We start from the raw sequence: 8,060 nt of genomic DNA, 5'->3' as shown, positions 1-8,060 counted from the left end.
TCCCCCATTTTCAATATACTCTTATCTTAGTGCATGGACCAGTCCCTATAAAGCTGCTGAGTCCATCTGGTCCATGATGTCAGGCTCCATCTCTTGTAACAGCCTTCCAGAGCAGGAGAGACTGTGTGCAGTGTTCACACTCGTGAATAACCTGGGCAATAGTGTCCATTGCTAGGTCCACCCCTTGATCATGAGCCCATCTCTGTGTTGCATCTCTGCTCTGATGGCCTGAAGTGCCATGGGCCCACCAGGCTCAAAATAATTCACTGTCCCCTTAAGCAGTTTCTGCAGCTTGTTGCTGGGGACTCCATACAGCTGCCTTCCATCTCCGATGCTTCCAAAGCACTGGAGGGGCCCAGTGGACTAGATACTTGCCCATACTGTCACACACACCCTGCCACTCCTGGCTGTCCAGCCTTGGAGAAAACCTCTTGGTCCCCCCATATCCTCGTCTAACCCCAGACAAGACCCAAACCTGACTCTGCTTAACTTTTGAGATCAGACAAAATGGTCGTGGGTAGAACACAGCCTGTGTGTGTGCCAACATGCTGATCCCCATCACAATCAGCAGGCAGGTCCCAAGGACACCCAAAGGCCATTCAAAACCTTCAGAACTCTCACACGATGCTGCTGTACTTGTCACTGGGGCTGGTGCAGCTGCTGTACTTGTCACTGGGGCTGGTGTAGCTGCTGTACTTGTCACTGGGGCTGGTGTAGCTGCTGTGCTTGCCGGCTCTCCCACCGCCAGCCTCTCTTTTCCTGAGTCCAGCTCTTCCTCCTCTGCCTTGCTGGGAAATGCTGCCTGGTCTCCTGCATCCTCCTGGGGCTCGGCGGGCGGCTTCCGGGAAATGCTCTCGGCCGTCGCGGGGCTCGGCTCGGCCGCGGGGCTTGGCTCCTCCGCGGGGCTCGGCTCGGCCGCGGGGCTCGGCTCGGCCGCGGGGCTGGGCTCCTCCGCGGGGCTCGGCTCCTCCGCCGCCTTCTCCCGCTGCTCGGCAGCCGCCTCCTTCTGCTCCTCGACCGCCCCGACCTCCTCCACCGGCAGCCGTCCCCTCGCGGCCTCCGGCCCCGCTCCCGCCGCCGCTTGGTCGCCGGGGCCGCTCTCCCGGGCCGCTTCAGCAGCCGCCGGCTCCCGGGGCCGCTCCCCCTCAGCTCCCCGCAGCCTCACGAAGATGGAGAGTAGGGTGAGGGCCAGGACGGTGAAGAGCAGCCGGACGGCCAGGTACAAGTCCACGGCCACGTCCGTCCCGCCCTGCTGCTGGAGCCCGCCCGTGTTACAAGCCATTGCCATAAAGCACAGTGAGACAAGAACCTTAGCCCAGGCCCCATACTTGATAAACACTATCACAGCAAATACCGGCTCTACGTAAGTTACAACATTCTGAAGCTGTGAGATCAAGCGAAACAACTCTGAGAGCCAATAAATCAGCATTGTGACGAGTGACTATTAATCCAGTCAAATCTGTCGTTATCTCAACCCTTCGTGCCCCACGTTGGGCGCCAAAAAGAACTGTCGTGGTTTAAACCCAGTCAGGTAATTCGTTCGCTCACTTCCCCCCCCCTTTCTTGCCCTCCCCCTGCTCCCGGAGGGACGGAGAGGAGAATCGAAAAGAATGCAACTCCCACGGGTTGAGATAAGAACAGTTTAGTAACTAAGGTATAACACAAATCACTACTGCTACCACCAGTGATAATAATGATAAAGGAAATAACAAGGGAAGAGAATACATCATCTCACCACCAGCCGACCGATAACTCGCCCCCCAAGCCCGACCAAGCTCCGACCGATACCTCCTCCAACCCTGCCGTCTCCCAGCCCTTCCGGCTAACTCCCAGTTACATCCTGGGCATGACGTGCTGTGGTATGGAATACCTCTTTGGTCAGTTTGGGTCAGGTGTCCTGTCTCTGCTTCCTCCCGGCTTCCCCTCCTCCCTGGCAGAGCATGAGGCTCACAAAGTCCTTGGCCAAACCAAAACATCGCTTGTTATCAGCTCTGTTCCCGAGCTGAAAGTCAAAACATTGCACTGCACCAGCTACCAAGAAGGGGAAAAATGACTGCTACTGCTGAACCCAGGACACACCTGGCAGTCTTCATTGGGTAAATGATGTTCTCTTTTGAGCAGACTGTTCTGGTAGTCCCCCTGGTTTGTTTGGGTTGGTTTGGGGTTTGGGTTGGGTTGGGTTTTTTTTGCAATATTGTCTGAAATGTTCAGTTCTGCTGGAAGAACTGTTGCTGTTCGGTGATGCTTCCTGGGTTTTTTCCCTGGAAGGCTTTTCTCAATCTCACACTCTGCCCACAGGGAAGGAACGGAGATGACAAGCCGCAGGGAGGTTGAGGAGCTGGCAGCAGGAAAGGGGCAGGTGGAGGAAAGCTGCAGCAGGGTACAAGGGAGGAGGATGAGAGTCTGCCATCAGCCCCAGCAGACAGCCTGCCAGATGCCTGCCAGCCTTACCAGGAGCAAAAGCATCCATGAAATCTTCTAAGCACTCAGCTAGTGTGTCAAAGGAAAAATAGAAGAAACATATTTTGGTTTCTTCAGAACAGGCTCGCTCAGTACTGGTGAAGACAACAGCATCTCAATCAGTTTCCTATTAGATGTTTTTAATCCATCTCCAGCCAAAACTCGTTGCACCAGTGTCTTCTTTGCTTTCCTCACTTTTCATAGCTCTCAATTCCTCATTTGCCCTTTACATTCTGATCTCATATTAAAGCATCTTTCTTTACTCTTGCCTGCTGGCAAAGCACAGGTTATTTTTATTTCTCCCAAAGGTGCAAAGCACAGAAAATCACAGTCCAAAGAATCATTTCTCCTGCCTTGTTAGCTTCTCTGACTACAGTTTAAGTAGCTCTAAGGTAACAGCCTCCAGACCCCACAGTCTGGCCGGTGCTGTTACTTGACTGTATCCTCCTGATTTATTGCTCACAGACACACTGTGAGCACCTTCTGCTACCTCAGGCAATGCTTCCATATCACTGATAGCACATTTCTGTGCTGCTGCATCACCCCGCCATGTAACACACTTTGGATGAGATGGGGACATCCAAGTGCTTTGAACAGGGTGCTAAATTTCCCAAAGCCCAGAAAATCGCATTTTCCCAGTTTTGTAGCTGTGTGGTTTCTCTGCATCTCTCTTTCCTTTCCCCTTCATGGAACCAGATTTTAAGCCAGCATTTCTGATTTGCATTTTTTTCTTGCCAAGAACATTGTCACCAAGACAAGGGCTGGAGGTTTCCTTCTTCCTGGCTATAAAATCACTAACATGTTCCAGGACCAACATATTTCTAACCTGTGCTTTCTCATAGATTTCTGTAGCCGTCTCTTCCAGCCATACACGCACTTAAGAGGAGCTCTGCATTGGGAAAACTACTTTTATTATTCCCCCTTCTTGCCACAAGATTTGAAGACTTGGTGCATCGTGCTGTAGCCCGAGTGTGGATGGCAGAGTCAAGGAGGGGACAGAGCATCCTGCTTTGCAAGGGTCTGGCAAGCAGGACCAAGGGTGACAGCAAGGCAGCAGCCCCCAGAGAGTGATACAGTCCCCCAGTACTTGAGCAAGAGCGGACCATGTCCAGTGGCCACAGCCAGCATCAGCCACAGTCCAGAGCCCCAGGCAAGTGCATAGTGAGGTGGCAACTGCAAATCAAGCCAAAAGGTCAAGACACAGGTTTGGCCATAACATGCCAGCAGCACAGCTCAGGCGAGGACAGAGATGCAGCTGGCATCCAGCAGGATGTGTGGATGGAGGCCCAGGGTGGGCTGCCCGGGGAACCAGAGCCTGTTGGCATCCCCATTAACCTGGCTGGAAGGGGCTGCAGAGCAGCATGGTGATTCCCTTGTCCTTCAACCCACAGCACCCTGACTGCACTCTCAAGCCTCACCACCAGCACTCACACCAGGGTGGCTCCCAAGAGCTGCCTTGCCCCAGCCAGCTGGTTCTTCTGCAGAAAAAGACATTTCATTCTTGAAGCATTTTTGGCTGCACTTTGCCTTAAGAATAAAATGTAAAAAAATCAATCTGTCTTGCAATATTAATCTGACAGCAGCACTCCACACAGGGCAGCCTGGTTAACACAACCACTTTCAGCAATTACACTACCTTTCTCTAGAAGCAGTGCCATAGCCATCGGTACAAGGTGAGATAAAGGAACATGAACAAGTTTGCTTCTTAATTCATGTGGGTCACATGGTAAGCAAGTTTCTGCAAAGAAAGGGGTGCACTCAATGTCTTTGCAAATCCACCTTCTGGGGAACTGCAGGCAGTGAGCTTGAGATCCCCCCTGTCAGCTAATGTCAGGCAGGGGATGAAGAGCAAGGGAGTGCTGTCTACCGACAAGGACATCGTTAGCAGACTTTCTGTGACACAGTGGTGTAAAACAGAGGTCAATCAACCTTACAGTATAAATTCATAGAATGACCAGGTATGGCAGGTTAATAACAGGAAGGTGGCAATTCACAAACCTCTGGGCAGTTCTGTGTAGCCAAGATGCCATGGGTGCGGGGACGAGTGCCGGGGGCATAAGGCACAACAAAGTCCCTGATAATAATGGTAATCCCACATCTCTGCCACAAGTGTGCTGTTTGAGAGCACATTCAAACACCCATCAGACAGGAAATGGTCATGGCATGGCATCTTTCTACATGATGACTCCTCTGTTAGTGAGCTGTGATTCCCCTGTGAACTGCCCATTCCAACAAGTCTACTGACTTGAATTCATGCCTCCATTTGTGTGCTGACTTAGTCGGGAGATCTGTCTGAGAAATGACATCCTGAAAGACTTGATGGGAAGAGCTGAGGAACTGCAGGCACAAGAGTACATGTCATTTTATTTAGTGGAAAAATAAAATATGCATCAAAGCAACTTCATGGAAGTTGTTAGGTTGCAGCTTAGCTTTAATTTGTATGTGTAAGATCAGAGGACTCATTTCTACACTGTCACTTCATCATTGCTATCACTGGCATCACTCATTATTGACAGCTTTGAATATTTGATTTACAACCTCACACATACATGCATGCCTACCAACAAGTTCCAATTTCTTTGCATCATCACAGCTTAAGCAACATCCTGTTGGATCTGTCATGGATCCTGGACCGCTAAAGAAAATTCACATAGTTGCAGTTTAAGGGTAAAATGTCTACTGGTAGCTCACTGCTTGTGAGCAGCTTGCCACTGCAGCGGCAACCATGTACTTTATCTTAGTGGCAGGCTGTGTTTGGCTTCTTTATATGAGCAAAGACCTGGCTCTCATTGCTTAGTAAAGATCCAACAATTAGCACAGAGGATTTCTCCCATTCTGATGAATTTCTGTATGAGCATTAACTGCCTTCTACTTCAAATTCTTCTTCAAAGGTAACAGATACAAGATATTGTTCCCTTCTTGCCCCAAGCTGGTTGCACTGAGTGACATATGTTGTAAAAAGACTCTTCTTTCAGCCCAGGAGGGACTGTGGGGAGCTGAGGGATGAAAGGATAAATTTTTAGACAGCTCCTTAGAAAACTGCTCTGAAAAGGACAATAAAAAGGTATGTTACAATGAAATTTGTCCTCAAGATGTTCTGAGAAAAAAGCATATTTTACATATACGGTCGTTCAGTTAAAGTGGACAAAAACACACTCAATAAATTCAGGAATCACTGCAAGCCTTGTTCTTTGTCTGAGCTGAGTTCTCTTCAGCAAATACTTTAATCAGCATTGGAACATAACCAAAGAGGTGATGGGGATGTGCCTGGATGCTGTTCTGTGTCCTCACTGAACCAAGCACTCAAACACGCTGCTCCAGTCACTCTGTGGGTTTGCTAACATGATTAAAGCAAAGCCTGGGCATTAATTTAATGGAGGATAGGATGCCTCTGCATGAGAGAGGTCAGAGATGTGCGCACCCTGAGCAGAGCTGCCACAGAATACCCAGGGTTCATCAGGAGCTATTTAATCCATGGAGAGGGAGTGTTTTGGTGTGATATCTCCATCTGACAATGGGAATTTCCAGGGAAAATATCATGGCAAACTGCCCCGTTAGCACACTGAGCACAACAGCAGAGCTCCCGTGTGGTAAAGGAAAATACAGACCTTTTAAGTCTCTGTTGCAGAGAAAGGAGTGCGGGGTGAAGCTGTGTGGGTGCACAGAGGAAGAGCAGCTGATAAAGAACTGAGCTTTGGGGATAGAAAAGCAAAGGTGATCTTTGGGAGCTCTGCGAACCCTCATTCATGGGGCTGATAAACTTTAATAGATTTGGGCAACGTAAGCAAAGCAGCTGAGCTGGGAAAATGCCGTTATTCAGGAAAGGCCTTAGAGAAAACAACAGTAACAAGCCTTCAGCCCACTTTTCTATATTTGATGTATTAATAACCTAGATATTATCTGAAATTATAAAACCCACTTTAATCTTATGTTATTCTGAAACTGCAAAAAATTCTTTCAGTTTTGGATCTTTCCCTTTATTTATATATATATATATATTAAACTGATGGAAGTTTTGCTTGAGATAGCTTTGAATGTGCAGTCTGGGCAAATAACCACACTGACACATAAATAGGTTAGAAAATGTCATATGAAAAAATAGCCTAGCAAATATCACCTTCCAATTGAAAATCCCACAAAATCAGCCCACTCTTTGTTTTCAGGTACATTCCAAAATGCTCAGATTTCAGATATTTCACATTTTGCTGCACACTTTCTACATACTTTCCACAACATCCTTAAAAAACAGTCCTGAGCCTTTATGAATAAATTAACGCTCTTTCTTCTTTCTATGAAAGAGCTTCATTTTGTAAGACAAAAGTTTTATAATTCCCTCTTCTATTTCAGGAGAATATTCACACTAAAGAATCCGTGCACTTATAAGCAAGTCGTTTATCTTTACATTTTCTGTGGGAGGACAACTTCTTCATCCAGAACCAGAGCTTGGAATCTCATAAAAATTTCCAAAGAGGTAAGGGCAGCATTCATAGGAAATGATACCTTTTATGATTGTTTGCATGTATAAGAGGAAAAACATTAATTACTGAGACCATGCTTATCCCATCCGTGTTTAATGCATCCTTAATAGGGGGGACCTTGGCAGAAGGAAGGAAAAGAAGTGGAAGGAGCAGAAAATGCCTCAACTCCTACAGCACGAGCGGTTTGAGGATCAGAGCCCAAGAGAGAGCATCTATCACTACCAGTAGCCTTGGTTTGGGTACCTCATCTGCCTGCCATCCCAGGCATCACCTCATTCAGACCCACATCTATCCAGTCCCAACTCACAAGTATAGCTTTGCCTGATGTCTTTTAATATTTGAAAAGATAGCATGAGTTCTGTAATAAGGCATCTTCTCTTTGAAGCACTTGGAATTCAGACAGAAAAAAGAAAAGGAAATTTTTACTTTAAAAGTCCTTTGGAAGTTTAAAAAGGGGCAGGGCTTGAAGCATTTGCTTCACATTAACAAGTCTTCTCCGTGGTTCAGTATTAACATGGCTGTGATTCTGCTTGGACCTAATGCTTCTGGAGAAGGGAAAGAGCAAGTTGCTGCCTTCAAAGGTGAGTCTGGACCTCCCCACGCTGTGGACTGGTGAGGGCTTCCTTGGACCACCAGCACTGAGCCCTGGGAGGAAACAGTCGTCTGGGACAGAGGCTTTTGTTCCATTTGAAGTCCTTGCAGAGCTCTCTCCACCCAGCTTCATAGTATGGGAGGTCTAACACTGCCAGGGGAGAGGCACATTCCCTGCTGCACAGAGACTCACTGCAGCTGCTCCAGGATGCTGCTCCAAACATTCCCCCCATCATGTCACGGAACAGCCAGTCCCACCTGCCAGAAGTTCAGGCTCGTGACTTTCCCGCACACAAAGCTCCCCAGATCCTGCAGCAAAGCAAGCGCAGGGGCACACCAAGCACCTCTCTGCTCTTGTGTGGGTCCCCAAACTTTTGTTTGCAGACTCCTCTATTACAGTCTTTCCTAAACAATGTACATAATAGCTCCCGCACTTGAACCACCAATCCACCCCCAGCCTCCTCTGTGTAACACCAGGAAGGGTGCGAGGTCCTGGATTGCAAAGCAGCTGCGCAACGGTGGCACAGCTGG

Source organism: Pezoporus occidentalis, unplaced genomic scaffold (assembly GCF_034315485.1).
Source record: "Pezoporus occidentalis ecotype Australia unplaced genomic scaffold, CSIRO_AGI_Poc_V1 ctg124, whole genome shotgun sequence".
NCBI lineage: Eukaryota > Metazoa > Chordata > Aves > Psittaciformes > Psittacidae > Pezoporus > Pezoporus occidentalis.
The sequence above is the reverse complement of the archived record's forward strand: the minus strand, read 5'-3'. Positions refer to the sequence as shown.